The 18,213-nt window shown below is 49.4% G+C and overlaps 1 protein-coding gene across 1 annotated transcript in view; it reads right to left on the reverse strand.

Moving 5' to 3' along the window:
* Positions 1 to 18,213, reverse strand: part of LOC147717734 (nuclear factor 7, brain-like) — a 157,042-nt gene that overhangs the window by 75,911 nt on the left and 62,918 nt on the right. The gene's annotated exons all lie outside the window — the stretch shown is intronic.

Here is an 18,213-nt window from a genome sequence, read left to right on the forward strand (position 1 = left end):
CGGAATCTGGAGGCAATTGTCGCCGAATATCGGCAGCTGGTGGATCAGGAGGAGGAGGATGACACGCAGTCAACAGCATCCACAACAGCTGCATCCTCCTCCGCTGCCGTTGGGTCATACAGCCGGCACAAAACTCCAGCGGTACGGAGCCGTGGTCCGGCAGCCACCCGCCGCCGCCGAGCAGCAAAAACAACAGCTGCCCCCCATAGTACCTGCAAGTGCAAAGCTTGTGTGCACCGATTGACCCTGCGAGTGTCCAACCTTGAGCAGGAGGTGGTGAGGCTGAAAGCCCAGCTCAAGGACCTCCGGAGAGAGCAGCCTGACCACCTGGCCAAAGGACACCACTGGCGGAAGTAGAGAGACTGTCCCTTGCCCCCTTTTTAAAGACTTTTGGGGGTGGGAATTGGGCGTTGGGGTTTTTGGACTTTTGGGACATTGATTTCATGGACATTGGTTGGGGTTAGGGAGGTGATGGGTCGGGTCTTCTTGTGGGATAGTTTATTTTTGTTAGGGCTCAAATAATTATTTATTTCAACTTAAACATAGCATACACTTTTTTTTACTGTTTTGTGGGATTTCAGGGGCGGGTTAACTGTACGTTTGTTTTCCTGAAACTTAACTGGCTGGTTGATTCAAATTGTCTAATCTCCCAAATTTGTGCAAAAGTGCCACTGACAGAGTTAGTGAATTCAGTTGTCCTACTACTTTACTATTACTACCGTCAGTCTCTCCTCCCCTCCTACTCCATTATTCTTCCTCCTCCAAAATGCTTATTTTCCCTGTGATTCGTGTTTGAGAATAGGGCTAGGCACAGGGCTGGCTGCATGGCGAATGGCGATTAAGGTTGGCTATGGAATCCTGGACGGATGAAATGTCATCGTTGTGGTGGTAGTAGTAGTGGTACACACTGGCAGTAGCAGCATATGAAAAAAAAGGAAATGAAACATTGAGTGGCCTGAGCGGAGCATTAGAACATTGCAATAGATAGTACTGTACACAAGAACAGTGCCATAAATTATAGCCTAAGCAATGCTAAAGTATTCAAAATATAACAATTAGTTGCGTGGAGTATGGCTACTACAAGAAATAGTACTGAAGGTGAAGGACACAGCAGCGTAAGCATTCGTCACGTGTAGGAGGAGGATGTTGATGATGAATCCACTCGATGGAGCACATGAAATTCTGATTTGAATTGCAAATACTCATGGGTGTGTGTCAAGCAGAATAAGAATATGTCCTCGGATTCCTTCAACAGCCTTGAAATTGATTTTCTGTTGCTTTGACCTTATCCTCCCCAGCAAGTGTTTGAAATGAAGATAAACAAATCTTTTGATACAAAGATATCCATAAATCTTTTAAGGGACATAAAGGAAGTGCACTGCATGCATGAAGTTGTTTGCTAAATGGATGGCTAGGTTACTGAAAAGTAGGAGTTACTACAACTTACTAACTATGAATAAACAATTTCACATTACAGGGATGCAGTAATTACGCATTTTCACTTGCCTTTCTACCCTCAGAGAGAATAAACACGTATTAGTACATTAAATTAGTTTTAAAAATAGCAAAGAAACATATCAAATAGCTGTAGGGATGAATTTGAAGCAAAGAGCAAACGCACAGAGTTGCATTCATAGAAGTTCACAACAATAACATTATTTAAAAGATAAGGAGAAGTGAAGAGGATACTGTTAGAAACGGGATCTCTGGCTGGCCAAGGCTTGCGCCAACGTCAGTCAGAGACCACCACTTCCACGTCAGGGCAAGGAAGTCACACACCAAGATAACCCCTGCTCACCCTCTAGGTAACGTGGCGCGAGCAGCAAGGCTAAACTTGGAGGCTATGTAGGTTAAGTGTTTGCGCGCGCACCCAGCAACAACACCCAAGGCCCACCACAAAGGAAACTCCACACAAGGTTATATAAAAATAGCATTTGTATTATATCAAAACACATTAGATAAGAACACACATTTTACAATGTGCCAACAGGCACGGGCAGAATTTACAGGGGGGATATTTACAAGACAGGGCCACCTGGACCACTGTCAGGAATCATCACTTTTTAGGAATAGTAATTAGCACATAGAATACTTTTAGAACCAAATAGAACATGAGCACAAATTAGCACACAACCAGTAATTACTGGTAAAGCATAAGAACCTCCTACGCAACCCTAACCACCTTAGGAAAATATTGCGCAGGGAACCAAGATCTCACTAGCAACACCTGTACTAGGAGAAAAACAACCACCTAAGAATCACCAACATTTAGGGGTATAAGCATAGGAACATTACACATGATGCATTAACATTCAGTGGTGTAGGGAAAGAAAACACATGATGTATCAAAACACATTCAGAGGTGCATGCCAAGAAAACACATGATGCAGAACCTACATTCAGCGGTGTATGCACGGAAAAACACATGATGCTTCAGAACACATTCAGAGGTGCAAGCACAAGCAATTGCGCAAAACTCACATGAGCCACAACCTGTGGCAGTCCCTGTGTCCCAATGTCAGGGCAGGCTGTAATAAGCCAAAAGTACACCCAGCCTAAACGTAGCAACTGTCCACTAAGTGCTGGACAGTTGTAAATAACAAGGATGCCAACGTTGGAGCCTCGTGGGCTCAGGAACAACAATGGGGCCTAAGGAAATGCCCCCGGGAGCCTCCTCTGGGCTCTAAACACAAAATGGCACTCAGAGAGCCTCTGGGCTCTCACAGGACAAATGTGGGGCGTTGGAGTCCCTCACGGGGGACTCGGAATTAGAAGAATGGCCCCCGAGCCCTCTCAGGGCTCTAAACAATAACTGGGCGTCGGAGCCCTTCGGGGGCTCTACCACAAGAATGCTGGTAACGTTGGAGTCCTTCACGAACTCGAGAACAAGGTGGCCCCCTGAGCCTCGCAAGGCTCTCAGTACCGAACTGCCCCCAGAGCCCTCTCAGGCTCTAAACAGCAATGGGTGCGAGATCGCACTACGGCGGGAGGGACTGACACTGACAATGTGTCCCGACGCCCCTCTCCCCTTGCAGACACTCACCGGGTCCGGCGGCTGCTGGAGGAGAGCTCCCGCTCCTCAGGACTCTCCGGGGCCGCAGAGGGACGTTCTCTTTCCCCGGGGCTCCTCCTGTGCTCGGGAGCCTCGGGACGGTCGGTGCAGGCTGCTTCCTCCTTCCGGCTCTCTCCTCCTCCTCCTGCGATAACGCGGAAGGGGGCTCGGCCGGCTGGGCCAATTCCAGCGCGGCCCGGGCTTGAAGGCGGGCGCTGCTTCCTCCTCTCACTCGGGGCAGCGGCGGTGAATACACGGAGCAATGCCGGGTGGGCACCGGCCTTAAATCTAAATATTAAGCGAGGTGGGCACTCGCTCGGGGTACCACAACAGCGGCAAGGTCCCTTGCAGGGTGGGCACCTGCCAGCGGACAAAATACTCGAAAATCAGCGAGGTGGCACTCGCTTGGGGCGGACAATGCCGGGTGGGCACCGGCTGGGCTCCCAGAGTGCTAGCAGCGCTAGAAACGAGGAAAAGGCGCTCCCAAGCGCCACAGGCCAAAATAAAGCTCTCACAGCGCTAGGGGGGCAAAATACAGCGTTTCCCAGTGCCGCAAGGAAAACACAGCGCTCTCAAGCGCCATGAGTGAAATCAAGCGCTCCCAGCGCTAGGCCATGAAAGTAAAGCGCTCCCCGCGCTACCGGCAAAATAAGTAAAGCAAAAGTCCTTTCAAGGGGCAGGGGGCAAGGCTGGGCCCAGAGCCAGCACACTGGGTCTCCAGGCAGGGAGACACCCCAAGTGGCGGTCCTCTGGCCCAGCAGCAGCAACAGCAGCCCCCTCAGGATCCTGGAACAAGAACAACATCTGTGGGGACACAGCCCCATTTTTATACACCACATTCCCTTGTCTAAGGGTGCAGGGTGGGGGAGAAACCAGTCGCAGCTGGTTTTGGAGCACTCTTGATAGCTCAACCACCCCTTTCATTCACTGGCAGGGCTAGGGTCATCAGTCGCACCACAGGGGGCGGAGCCAGCATTGTGTGGGGAAAGTCCAGGCCCATCAGGGACCAGGTGCAGCCCTCCCCAGCCATCAACATGCTAATCTCACACTCACCACCGGGCAGACCCATCCAGCCTTCCTGGAGCCAGGCTCACCAGCCAGCTCCAGCCAATCACACGGCAGGCATATTGTACATTAATATGCCAAGTCCTAGAAATGGCATTTCTACACATGACACACACATGCCACATACATCGTTGCGAAGCATTCATTCTCACAAACTCGCACATACCAAATTCGAGCATGCACTCCCCACGCATCAGGAACTACTAGGGACACAGACATTCCCCATGCATTCCTATGGGAGGGCAGGCCAGCCTAACTACATGCACGCACTTTACTCTGGGACCCAGGGAAAAAGTGCGCCCAGCCAGAAATCATGAACGCCAGGTCGCCATCAAAAGCAAAAAGTTCAGGGGTGAACCAGCCATAAAGGCCCGGGTCCAACACAATCCCCTTTCCAGCCAAAACGCAGGGTAGACCGATCACCACCGTGATGGGCTTCCCTGCTTTGGGCGAAAGAACACGGACACGGGCCCGCCACTGCCGGGACACCGTCCTGTTCCACGCCACTGTGAACCCCTGGGATTCCTTCTAAAACCCCCATCTGGAACAACTGGGCTACCCCACTGGTACTCCCTAGCTGTCCGCGACCAGGACCAGGCCCTAGGCCACCCAGGTGCCACGGGTTCCTGCATACTCACCAAGTGGGGGGTAGTAACCCCTGGCACATAGCAGCTACTCTCCACTCTTCCTATCTGCAAAGCCGTCTGAAACTGAATTCAGACAAAACAGAAGTCCTAATCTTAGGTACCTCCCCCTCCGCCTGGGACGACTCTTGGTGGCCAGAGGCCCTTGGAAAAGCACCCATCCCGACGGACCACGCACGGAACCTGGGCGTCATCCTGGACTCCTCACTCTCAATGGCCAGACAAGTCAACGCTGTCTCATCATCTTGCTTCAACATTCTTCGCATGCTCAAAAAAACATTTCGCTGGATCCCCACCGAAACTAGAAAAACGGTCACTCACGCACTGGTCACGAGTCGCCTGGACTACGGAAACACCCTATACGCCGGTACCACCGCAAAACTCCAGAAAAAACTCCAACGCATCCAGAACGCCTCAGCCAGGCTCATACTAGATATCCCGCGTAAAGAACATATCTCTGGTCACCTGAAAAACCTCCACTGGCTCCCCGTAAATAAGAGGATTACCTTCCGCCTCTTAACCCACGCACACAAAGCACTTTACGAACTTGGACCCGAATGCCTCAACACACAACTGTCCTTCTACACCCCCTCCCGTCAGCTACGATCCTCCAACCAAGCCCTTGCCACTGTTCCTCGCATCAACAAAGCCACCATGGGAGGTAGATCCTTCTCCTACCTGGCAGCCAAAACCTGGAACTCTTTTCCCACTCACCTTCGCCTTACTCAGAACCACCTAGCATTCAGAAAGCAACTTAAAACTTGGATATTCGACAAGTAATTTCCCACCCTCCCTCAAGCGCCTTGAGACCCTATGGGTATGTAGCGCGCTATATAAATTTCTGACTTGACTTGACTTGAGTCTCAGGGAAGGCTCTCCTCCCCCTACCTCTTCGTCTAGGGTTCCCCCACCTCCTGCGAGGGGTACACCTAGAACGCCATTCCAACCCAGGGTTTAACCCCTCAGGTTGCGCCGGGGTCAGAGGCGGGCTCTCCCACCCTCTGCACCCCCTTCCAGAGTTCTGCACCCTCCCAACTGGAGAGGTACCCCTGGAAGAAGCACTGGTTAGGACTCTGGTTACAGGCGTCCCACCCTTCAGGTCAGGCCGATCCTGAACCTGGCCTCCTAACCTTCCGTCTAAACCCCTAGGTGGGATAATTGCCTGGCACTCCAGGACTTCTGGGGACTCACTCACCATCCCCCTGAGGCTAACACATGACTCATGTGCTGTGTGACTCTCTGTCTGGCGCAGATCTCCCGTCTCCTGTCCACCTGACAGTGCGGGAAGATCCCCCAGAACAGAAGTGGTGTCACCAAGGTCACTAAACGGGAACTTCGCCCAACTGGGTAGTCCCTGACCCACTGGTTCTCCCACTGGGGAACTCCCCCAATCACTCCTCACTTCGGACTTCCGTGCACTCCCTCCTGGAGTAGCACTGCCGGACACTGGAACCCCTGGAGCTCTAGTTACCGATGCTCCAGGTTCCCTAGACACTAGGAGATCCCTCTCAAGGGGTCTAACAGGACAGCCTAGGTCCCTAACCTGGTGTTCCCTCAAGAAACCATCCAGGTTCTGAGACTGGGTTTCGGGCACCTGGGAACACTCAGTCCCCCACTCACTCTTACTCCACTGAGACAAGACGTGAGCCCCTACACCCCTCTCGCTACACTGGGACCTAGCTGGGCTACTCTGAGCCTCCTCCACCACACTGGTCTGGAAGATACCTGACCCACTACTCTCGGGTTCACTCACCCATGACGTGTCAGAACCACTGGCACCTTCCCAGCGGTCTGCTTCCTTTGCAATGTCCCAAGGACACACGTAATCACCTCTTGACAGGTGTTTGCGCAACTCTGGCACAAAACAATTGAGCAACTGCTCTCTGATAACCAGGTTGAGTAGTCCATCAAAATAAGGTTCCCCATGAACCTCTAACCAATCAAGCAGTGCATCATGGCAATCATCCACATAATCCTCCCAATCCTGGTGAGGCAGTCTCCCTCTGGCCCTGAACTTCAACCTGTATGTGTCCTCTCGGGAACAAGGTACCACTCTTTGGAAACGGGGCATGGCACTTCCCGCACCAAACTCTCTCTTGCTGCCACCACTGGATCCAACCCTCCCTGGGGAATCCAGAAACCTATGACTGCGGTCAGGGGATAACCTACCCTCTAGGGTTATCTTCTCCCTGGCCAAGGCCCTCTCAGCCTCTGCAGTCCGCTCATTCACACCCAGCTGCGCCATCTCTCTGGCATGCTCTAACCTGAGCTTCTCCATGGCCAGCTGGTGCTCCTTCTCTTCTCTCCTATCCACCCACTCCTCTGGGGACAGGGAAAGGGATGGGGTGCTACATCTGACACTGGACCCAGCAAGGGACTCCCTATCTAGGGGGTCCTCACCATCTGCTGATGCCAATTCACTGTCATCCTCATCCTCCTCTTCAGACTCTTCAGGGCTCCCCTCAGACCCACCACCCTCATGGCGTGCGGCCCGGGCCCTATCTCTCTCACTGTGCTCATGTTCCCAGTCATTCTTCTGCCATAGGATCAGGTTATCCCTAAGCTTGGACTGGGTGTCTGACTCATTCACTGGGATGTCTCTTTCCTCACAAAAATGCACCAACTCATGCATACTGTACTTAAACAGACCACAGAGGTTAAAAGGAGATTCCATCTTGACAGGATGCTCACAGACACGTGCAACACAGGGGACATAACTGTCAGAGCTGAAGCAAGAGCACACGGTTCAAAGTATTTCAGCAAGATCCCTAGTAAAGAGAACTCACACTAATCTGTCCAGGCAACACACCATTCATCCACGCACACCCCCCCTCGGACCGGTAAGGCAGTTTTTACCACCCCTGATTTCTCAACCTGACCACACGTGACACAGGTACCAAACTCTGGGAGCAGGGCAGGGGACAAATGTACTGGACACTCTTTGGAAAAAGAAATACTAGAACTTCAAAGGACAATAATCCCCAACATGTAATTATCTAAAATACAGAGCTTTGTAGTGTGGCCTGTTGCCACTGCAGTACAACGCAAACACAAATCCGGATCCCACCGCTGCCACCAATGTTAGAAACGGGATCTCTGGCTGGCCAAGGCTTGCGCCAACGTCAGTCAGAGACCACCACTTCCACGTCAGGGCAAGGGAGTCACACACCAAGATAACCCCTGCTCACCCTCTAGGTAACGTGGCGCGAGCAGCAAGGCTAAACTTGTAGGTTAAGTGTTTGCGCGCGCACCCAGCAACAACACCCAAGGCCCACCACAAAGGAAACTCCACACAAGGTTATATAAAAATAGCCTTTGTATTATATCAAAACACATTAGATAAGAACACACATTTTACAATGTGCCAACAGGCACGGGCAGAATTTACAGGGGGGATATTTACAAGACAGGGCCACCTGGACCACTGTCAGGAATCATCACTTTTTAGGAATAGTAATTAGCACATAGAATACTTTTAGAACCAAATAGAACATGTAGCATAAATTAGCACACAACCAGTAATTACTGGTAAAGCATAAGAACCTCCTACGCAACCCTAACCACCTTAGGAAACTATTGCGCAGGGAACCAAGACCTCACTAGCAACAACGGTACTAGGAGAAAAAACAACCACCTAAGAATCACCAACATTTAGGGGTATAAGCATAGGAACATTACACATGATGCATTAACATTCAGCGGTGTAGGGAAAGAAAACACATGATGTATCAAAACCCATTCAGAGGTGCATGCCAAGAAAACACATGATGCAGAACCTACATTCAGCGGTGTATGCACGGAAAAACACATGATGCTTCAGAACACATTCAGAGGTGCAAGCACAAGCAATTGCGCAAAACTCACATGAGCCACAACCTGTGGCAGTCCCTGTGTCCCAATGTCAGGGCAGGCTGTAATAAGCCAAAAGTACACCCAGCCTAAACGTAGCAACTGTCCACTAAGTGCTGGACAGTTGTAAATAACAAGGATGCCAACGTTGGAGCCTCGTGGGCTCAGGAACAACAATGGGGCCAAAGGAAATGCCCCCGGGAGCCTCCTCTGGGCTCTAAACACAAAATGGCACTCAGAGAGCCTCTGGGTTCTCACAGGACAAATGTGGGGCGTTGGAGTCCCTCACGGGGGACTCGGAATTAGAAGAATGGCCCCGAGCCCTCTCAGGGCTCTAAACAATAACTGGGCGTCGGAGCCCTTCGGGGGCTCTACCACAAGAATGCTGGTAAAGTTGGAGTCCTTCACAAACTCGAGAACAAGGTGGCCCCCTGAGCCTCACAAGGCTCTCAGTACCGAACTGCCCCCAGAGCCCTCTCAGGCTCTAAACAACAATGGGTGCGAGATCGCACTATGGGGGGAGGGGCGGACACCGACAATGTGTCCGACGCCCCTCTCCCCTTGCAGACACTCACCGGGTCCGGCGGCTGCTGGAGGGGAGCTCCCGCTCCTCGGGACTCTCCGGGGCCGCGGAGGGATGTTCTCTTTCCCCGGGGCTCCTCCTGTGCTCGGGAGCCTCGGGACGGTCGGTGCAGGCTGCTTCCTCCTTCCGGCTCTCTCCTCCTCCTCCTGCGATGACGCGGAAGGGGGCTCGGCCGGCTGGGCCAATCCCAGCGCGGCCCGGGCTTGAAGGCGGGCGCTGCTTCCTCCTCTCACTCGGGGCCGCAGCGGTGAATACACGGAGCAATGCCGGGTGGGCACAGGCCTTAAATCTAAATATTAAGCGAGGTGGGCACTCGCTCAGGGTACCACAACAGCGGCAAGGTCCCTGGCAGGGTGGGCACCTGCCAGCGGACAAAATACTCGAAAATCAGCGAGGTGGCACTCGCTTGGGGCGGACAATGCCGGGTGGGCACCGGCTGGGCACCCAGAGCGCTAGCAGCGCTAGAAACGAGGAAAAGGCGCTCCCAAGCGCCACAGGCCAAAATAAAGTGCTCACAGCGCTAGGGGGGCAAAATACAGCGTTTCCCAGCGCCGCAAGGAAAACACAGCGCTCTCAAGCGCCACGAGTGAAATCAAGCGCTCCCAGCGCTAGGCCATGAAAGTAAGTCGCTCCCCGCGCTACCGGCCAAATAAGTAAAGCAAAAGTCCTTTCAAGGGGCAGGGGGCAAGGCTGGGCCCAGAGCCAGCACAATGGGTCTCCAGGCAGGGAGACACCCCAAGTGGCGGTCCTCTGGCCCAGCAGCAGCAACAGCAGCCCCCTCAGGATCCTGGAACAAGAACAACATCTGTGGGGACACAGCCCCATTTTTATACACCACATTCCTTTGTCTAAGGGTGCAGGGTGGGGGAGAAACCAGTCGCAGCTGGTTTTGGAGCACTCTTGATAGCTCAACCACCCCTTTCATTCACTGGCAGGGCTAGGGTCATCAGTCGCACCACAGGGGGCAGAGCCAGCATTGTGTGGGGAAAGTCCAGGCCCATCAGGGACCAGGTGCAGCCCTCCCCAGCCATCAACATGCTAATCTCACACTCACCACCGGGCAGACCCATCCAGCCTTCCTGGAGCCAGGCTCACCAGCCAGCTCCAGCCAATCACACAGCAGGCATATTTTACATTAATATGCCAAGTCCTAGAAATGGCATTTCTACACATGACACACACATGCCACATACATCGTTGCGAAGCATTTATTCTCACGAACTCGCACATACCAAATTCGAGCATGCACTCCCCACGCATCAGGAACTACTAGGGACACAGACATTCCCCATGCATTCCTATGGGAGGGCAGGCCAGCCTAACTACATGCACGCACTTTACTCTGGACCCAGGGAAAAAGTGCGTCCAGCCAGAAATCATGAACGCCAGGTCGCCATCAAAAGCAAAAAGTTCAGGGGTGAACCAGCCATAAAGGCCCGGGTCCAACAGATACTGTAACTTTATGTTGTAGTTGTCCTGTTCAATTTGGAAAGTTGCATGCATCCAGCCATTCCTCTTGTTCGCAGTACTCCTCCATTCCATCTGACGCTCCGTCAATCAATCTTGGTGACCAGACACACTGTCCACTGCCTGCATGGCGGATGCGGAATTGGGGATTGCTATGGTAAGCCTGAGTTAATGTTTTTCCCATCGCACAGGGTAAAAGCCGTCCTGTAATTGTCGATGGAAAAACAGGAAGGGATATTAAAACACAACGGGGAAAAAATATAATGTACGGCGTGTAGTGCAAAAATAACACTTTCACTTTCAGAGGCAACAGTATTACATACAAGCATCATTTCTAAGCGCGTACTCTGAGTCTCCTTTTCAAGGATAGTAATTAGCACACAGCAGGCCAGGGCCATGCAAACGGTCAACCACTGACTACCCCTGGGCATAATGGATAAAAGCAATGCAGACTGGTTGCAGGCCTATGGCACAAAGCACACAGCCTGGCTTCAAAATGGCCCCTAGACCCCCACCCACATGACCAGGCCTCAAAAATGGCCCCCACCCACATGGCCAGGCCCTGGACCAGGCCCCAACAACACCCAAAAAATCGAAATACACACACAAATCACCCCAATCCAATGGCATCCATGCCCTAAATGATGTTTAAAATCAAGAGAACACACAGAAAGACTTGGCCCATGCACCACTGACTACCCCTGGGCATAATGGATGAAAGCAAGGCAGACTGGTTGCAGGCCTATGGCACAAAACATAATGCCTGGCTTAAAAATGGCCCCTAGACCCCCACCCACATGGCCAGGCCTCAAAATGGCCCCCACCCACATGGCCAGGCCCTGGACCAGGCCCCAACAACACCCAAAAAATCGAAATACACACAAAAATCACCCCAATCCAATGCCACCCATGCCCTAAATGCTGTTTAAAATCAAGAGAACACACAGAAAGACTTGGCCCATGCACCACTGACTACCCCTCGGCATAATGGATAAAAGCAAGGCAGACTGGGTGCAGGCCTATGGCGCAAAGCATACGGCCTGGCTTCAAAATGGCCCCTAGACCCCCACCCACATGGCCAGGCCCTGGACCAGGCCTCAAAAGTGCCCCCCACCCACATGGCCAGGCCCTGGACCAGGCCCCAACAACACCCAAAAAATCAAAATACACACAAAAATCACCCCAATCCAATGCCATTCATGCCCTAAATGATGTTTAAATTCAAGAGACCCCACAGAAAGACATGGCCCACGCACCACTGACTACCCCTGGGACTACTGGCTAGTGTGGCTTTAACATGCACCCCAAAATTACAAAAAACATCCACATAAATATAATAACAGTGAGCTATTCAATACCATGTGTTGTGACCGTATTTTTGGCTCTATTTCTGAGTGATGGTTACTTTAAGCTTGCTACCATCCTGAATCTCTATTCTTGCCTTGTGTTGGTCCTTTTCAGGCCTTTTGGCCAGACCTAGAAGCATAAACTAGAGGATAGCTGCTTTATATGATGATAGATCCCTTATTCTTGACTCTAATCCATCTATTGCCTATTGGCTTTGACATAATTATGTGTCCTTTCATCATCCTACCTATAGTAGAGGGTGGATCCTGTAGTCCTGACTTTATATTATGGTTTGTGTAAGTACTCTGACAGAGCTAAGTGTTATTTCATCCTTCTCAGGCCTAAAAGGCCCAGAGCTAGAGAGACTCAATTTTGCTTTCTGTCCCTGCAGACTGAGATGCTTGCAGGGTAAAGGTGATGTTTTAGTTATGAGGTGTTGTTCGCTAGGGGAAAACCAGCCGAGACTGGTTCTTATCGGAAGAATGTGTTTGTCTCTTGGGCCCAGACGTAACATGCAGATGGCCACTGCGTTTGCGCGGAGAGCCCTGGAGCTGGCACAGGAATTTGGTGGGAGGTAGCCCTCTGTTGGAAATTTCCATGAGGGGAGAGCATTCTATATTAGTGAAGTGCAGGAGAGGAGGAGTGTCAGTCGGTTCTTGGAGAGAGAGAAGTAAGATGGTTTTTGGAGCTGAAGAGAACAGTTCAGTTCAATTGGTTTTCTGGAATGGAGAGAGAAGGCAGATAATTGCTGAAGCTGGAGAGAGCAGTCAGGTGAACGAAGTTGGAACTGTCAGCTGGAGCTGCCAGTTTATCAGGATGCATTAAAGCAGTTAACAGTCAGCTGGAGGAAGTTGAAGCTGCTAGCTGGAGCAGTTGAGCCAGAGGAGTGAAGCTGTGGTGACGGAGGGAGAGAGAGAGCCCTGATTCCACCAGAGAGAGAGAGAAACATTCCTCCTAATAGGGTGAGGTATTCTAAACTAGTTTGCTTTACACTTACACCTTAATCTTGTCTTTTATTTCCTAGGCTAGAGCCCCCTATTGTATTGCTAATCCTTTTTCTTTCAGTGGTGTGACAGTATAGTAATAAAGCTTTACAGAGACCCCGCAGATCTGTGTATGTGTCTATTCCCCTTTTACTTTTCAGGCTATGTGTTATAGTATAGTGTTATATTGTTATTGTTATTGTAATAAAGGAACCCCAGTTCTTAGTGAACCAGTGTGCATGTGTTATTCTTATGATAAATCTAACCTTTCTTCTAGCCAGATGCTGTATGGTAACTGATGGATCAAAAGGTAGGAGGAGCGCTTAAATCAGGGAATAACTTTTGCATATAGTGTGTACCTCTTATTCTTATACCATAAAGGTAACCTGTTCTTCTAGTCAGGTACTGTTTCGTGAACGGACGCAATTCTCGATCAGGTAAGCAGTGGTTGAACAATGAGGGAGAGAGGAGCCCTTGACGTAGAGGATAAGTTGTACATCATCTAATTTAGCTATCATTGTGTGATTCATAATATCGTAGTATTATACCTCTAGTGAATAGTGAGAGAAACTTCCCAACATAGAGAGAGACAGCTGAAGGTATTCATAGGTAAGTGATCGTAGTTGTGTAGCGGCGTTAGTGAGAGCACTGATTATGGTCAGTGTGTATACCCACAAGATTGTGGCTTGAGAGAGCACCAGGGGGGAAACTGGTGTGTAATGAGATCGCCTCTAGGGAAAGTGGCGTTAGTGAGAGCACTGATTGTGGTCAGTGTGTATACCCACAGGATTGTGGCTTGTGTATGTATGAAATAGAGAGAGTACCAGGGGGGATACTGGTATTTATACCCACAAGATTGTGGCTTGTTTAATGAGAGCACTGGTTGCGGTAAGTGTGTAATGGTAAGTAATCAGAACTGCCCCAGGGTAGATTAGTCTGGGCCCATGTGGTTGCGAGACTATATTGTATGAGTGTGGTGTAGGGCATGGACGTCCTTAGTAATCAGTGAGTATTCCTAGTATTCCCTATAGATTTAGTGGTGTTTCTGATGATATGAGCTTGTATATTGCTAATTCCCCATCCTCAGGTAGGTACCCAGTTGCCTGGATAGATGGGTCCTGAGGAGGGAGGTGGTTGCGTTTCGGCTGGGTTGGTGGTGCTCTGATGAGCTGATTCTATCTGGTCCGAAAATCCGGTCGTTACACCATGCCATCCATGCCATAAATGATTTTTAAGTTCAACAAAACTCACAGAAACAGTTGTATCGTGCGCCCATGACTAACCCTGGGCCTACTAGATACTGAGGCTACCCACAATATATTTTAATTATTTTTTAAAAAGTTGTGAAAAAGTTTATAAATTGTAGTTGCAGCAACTGCAAAGCCCCAAACAAACATCACCAACTTACTTGTAAAATCTCAACTCCAAAAGTGATCCAAAAAAAAAGTCCTCAAATACAAATATCCAGCAGCAGCCACAAAGAGTAATCCTTCCAGCTCCAGATCCAAATGAAAAGTGACCAGGACATGGACAAAGCACTGGCAGGAGCCTGCTGGACAGGAAGAGGAAGTTGGAGACTCTGGGGCACTTCTTTCCTCCCAACCTCACAAAAATGCACTCCTTGCACAAAAAAATATAGCACATTAACACAAATTTACAATGCATTCAATAACATCATGGGGCCTTATCCAACACTTACAACAAATGAGATTCCACTGGGTAAACTACACAGTGTATTGTTTAAAGCTCTATACACTCTTTGCAAAAGAGAGATGTCTGAAGGGAAGGAGCAAATCTCCAATCTCCCTCCTGGTACTCGAGCAAGTGCCGGAAAGCGAAAGCACATCAAATTATGGCAATTAAATGGCGCAACCTCCAGTCATCATGTGAAAACTAGAAATCAGTTGTAGCTTAGCACAAGCAGGAGTGGATTGATTCTAACTGGCTAGTTTTAGTTGAAACAACTAAAAGGAAGGACCAGAAGTCCTTCTTGTAAATCCTATCACACGGCGATCTACAAACCCAAAGTGTTGTGGAATTTTCAGTTCAACCCCAGAAATGGGTAGAACATTTTACGAATCTGTTTGCCGCTCTCCGAACGTGTCTCCTACCATCAAGAAGTTCAGTAAAATTGAGTTTAGTCTCATTCACAGTAGAGGAAACCTACAATGCCATCCAATCACTACAGATTATGGTCAAAGTCTCAGGCCAGGATAAAGTCCCAGGGACCACTTTTGCTCAGAGCCCGAGTCCTGGGATCCTTACATAAATCTGGTAAGTCACTCCATTTTGGCTGGTGACAGTATACTCTCATTTTGGCTGGGTGCTGAATTCATCCCAATCGTTAAAAAGGGTGACAGTCCTTCCCCTGGTAATTATAGGCCAATCAGCTCGATTGACAACTTATTGAAAGTATTTTGCTGTCAAGTGATTGATCGCTTGCAAGACTGGTTGGAAGAACATATCATCCTTCGGATCACGTTTACACAGTATTTGTTGATCTGAGGGCCCAGTTAATCTGGTTCCCAAGAAATAAACTGTAGTCAACAATGGAGCAGCTGGAAGTAGATCCCACTTTATAGGATGTCCTCACTAGGCTTCATGAAGAAAACTATGCCCAAGTAAGATGGGTAGTGGGGTGTTTTTTTTTCCCAAATCGTATTTCGGACACTCATGGTGTGCGACAGGGGTGCGTTCTTGCTCTGACTCTCTTCTCCCTCTACATAAATGATGTGGCTAACTTTCTCTTGTCTTGCACCCAAAATTGCCCTAAACTGGGGGGCTGGCCGTTCCTGCACTACTATTTGGGGAAAACACTGTGTTACAGAACCTATTTAAGAGTTTTGACAATTACTGCAATTCCTGTGTCTTGGAAGTTAACTCACCCAAATCCAAAATAATGGTTCTGAAATCCCAAAAATCTTTTAATGGGGGATTTTGGATGCGCAGGTCCAAACTCCAAGAGGTAGAGCATTTAGACTTTCTGGGAGTAAGGACAGATAAATCAGCAAAATAGAAAACACATACTTTAAAATCAGAGCTGACTCTTCTCCATGGCGCCTCTGTAATTGCCAATCGCTATAAAGCCACAACTCTCCGGCTACTGAGATTTACAGGGCTGAGGTGCAATCGGCCTCCTTGTTTGGAGATTTGTGGGGGATGCGTAACGTGAGTGGGCTGATAACCAGGGAGAACAGTTTCATGAAATCTTTGTTCAAACTCCCAAAAAGTACTTTAACTGTTCCTCTATATTATGACATGGGCTTTAAGAGGATTGGTGACTTGGCCAGGCTGAAGCAGCTATTATTCTGGTTGAGATTGTGGTCTATCCCGGAACAGGCTACATATAGAACAGCACCTGCGGAGGTCTTAGCCCAAGGAATAGTAACTCCATTCCTTGGCTTCATTATATTAAGCAACAATTGGGAGAACTGGGACTGAGCAGCTATTGGTCAAACACATCTGAGATAATTAATAGTAGCACCAAGAGGGTTATGAGGGTCAGGGAGAAATATTGGACCTCATACACAAAGCATACATCCAAAACGCAAAGGCGGATGAACTGGTTGATCAGTTCCTGTCCTTCAAACCCACTCCCAAACTTGAATTAATTATGGAAGCTTTTGTCCGTCCCTTAGCACGCTTATAAACCTTAGAGTGGGCACATTGCTGGTAAATAGTTTTACCTCCGATTGGGACCACAGAACCCACAACACACGTAACTGTTCCCTTTGCTCATACAGGCATGAAGATGTGTGTCACAATTAATGTTTTTTGTCCAGCCTATGAGCGACCTAGGAGGGCTTGGATCAGACCCAACTGCATTACATTGGGAGTAAAAAAAGAAGAGAAGCATATCGCATTTTACGGTCATACTATAATAGTATCATACTGGTATTGCAGTAGATCTTAGAAGCTGTCGTATAAGGAAAGCAGGGGGATTGCAACTATAGTTTTCCAGTCATTAGCACCCTGTACAGACTGTATGCTAATATTGTGAAAGTATCTGATTTTACCTTTTGTAAATGTTTTATTGTGCAAGAGCAGATGGAAATCTCTTTTATGAATGAATGTAAATCATTATTTTTTTAGTGATTTTTTTTAGGCTATGTTTCATGTGTTTAATGGGCTTGTGCCCGAAATAAACATTATTAAACATTATTGAATGAATGGCTCTGATTCTGTCTACCAGAATGTCTCCTTTATTTTGCTTTTCTTTTCTTGGGGACGGTGGCAGACATCCCTGCACCCCCGGTGGGGCAGGTCGGGAGACGGAGGCTCCCGTGCCCGAGGGCAAGTGGTGGAGGCAGTGTCCCGCAGGCTAGCGTTCCCCCCTCCGCGTCCCTCCCGCCGGCACGGCGGCAGAGGGACCCACCATGTGTGGTGGAGGAGGGTGTCCGTGGGCGCCCACAACCAGAATGTCTCCTTGATGGTGCTCATTCAGTGCTATCTGCAGTAGCCGTAGCATCCTTCCTCCCTCTGTCCATTTTGGGTCACCCCTCTGTTGAATCCATGACACTTTCTTGGAGTTGATAGAAAAGGCATGTACAGTATCCTTGTGAGTTCCTTGTCCAATATCAATATCAGTGTCTGCTCTGAAAGGACTCTGTCTGCCGTGGCATTTGAAAGGACCCCTGTTTACCCTGGCATTTGAAATGACCCCTATCTGGCTTGGCATTTCAAAGGACCCCTGTTTACCCTGGCATTTGAAAGGACCCTGTCTGCCGTGGCATTTGAAAGGACCCCTGTTTAATCTGGCATTTGAAAGGACCCCTTATCTGGCTTGACATTTGAAATGTCTGCTGTCAGCCCTGGCATTTGAAAGGTTCCATGACTGGTATTTGGAATGGCCCCTAACTCCCCAGATATTTCAAAGGACCCCTGTCTGTCCTGGCATTTGAAATATCCCCTGTCTGCACGTGTATCTGAAAGAACCTTAATCTCTCCTGGCATGTCAAGGACCCCGTGTCTGCCCTAGTATATGAAGGAGCCCCTACCTGGCCTATATTTGAAATGTCCCCTGTGTGGCATGGCTAGACAGGGGCCCTTTAAAATGCACTCTAAATGCCAGGGCAGACAGAGGACCTTTCCATTACCTGGGATAAAAGGGGATTCTTCAAATACCTGCTCCAGATCATAAAAGAGCTGCACATTCAGAAACCTCTCTTGCCGGTGATTGTTGATGAAGAATAAGGTGTATTTTTATTTTCACTTGGCTCTTTT

Source organism: Lissotriton vulgaris, chromosome 5 (assembly GCF_964263255.1).
Source record: "Lissotriton vulgaris chromosome 5, aLisVul1.2, whole genome shotgun sequence".
NCBI classification, from domain to species: domain Eukaryota; kingdom Metazoa; phylum Chordata; class Amphibia; order Caudata; family Salamandridae; genus Lissotriton; species Lissotriton vulgaris.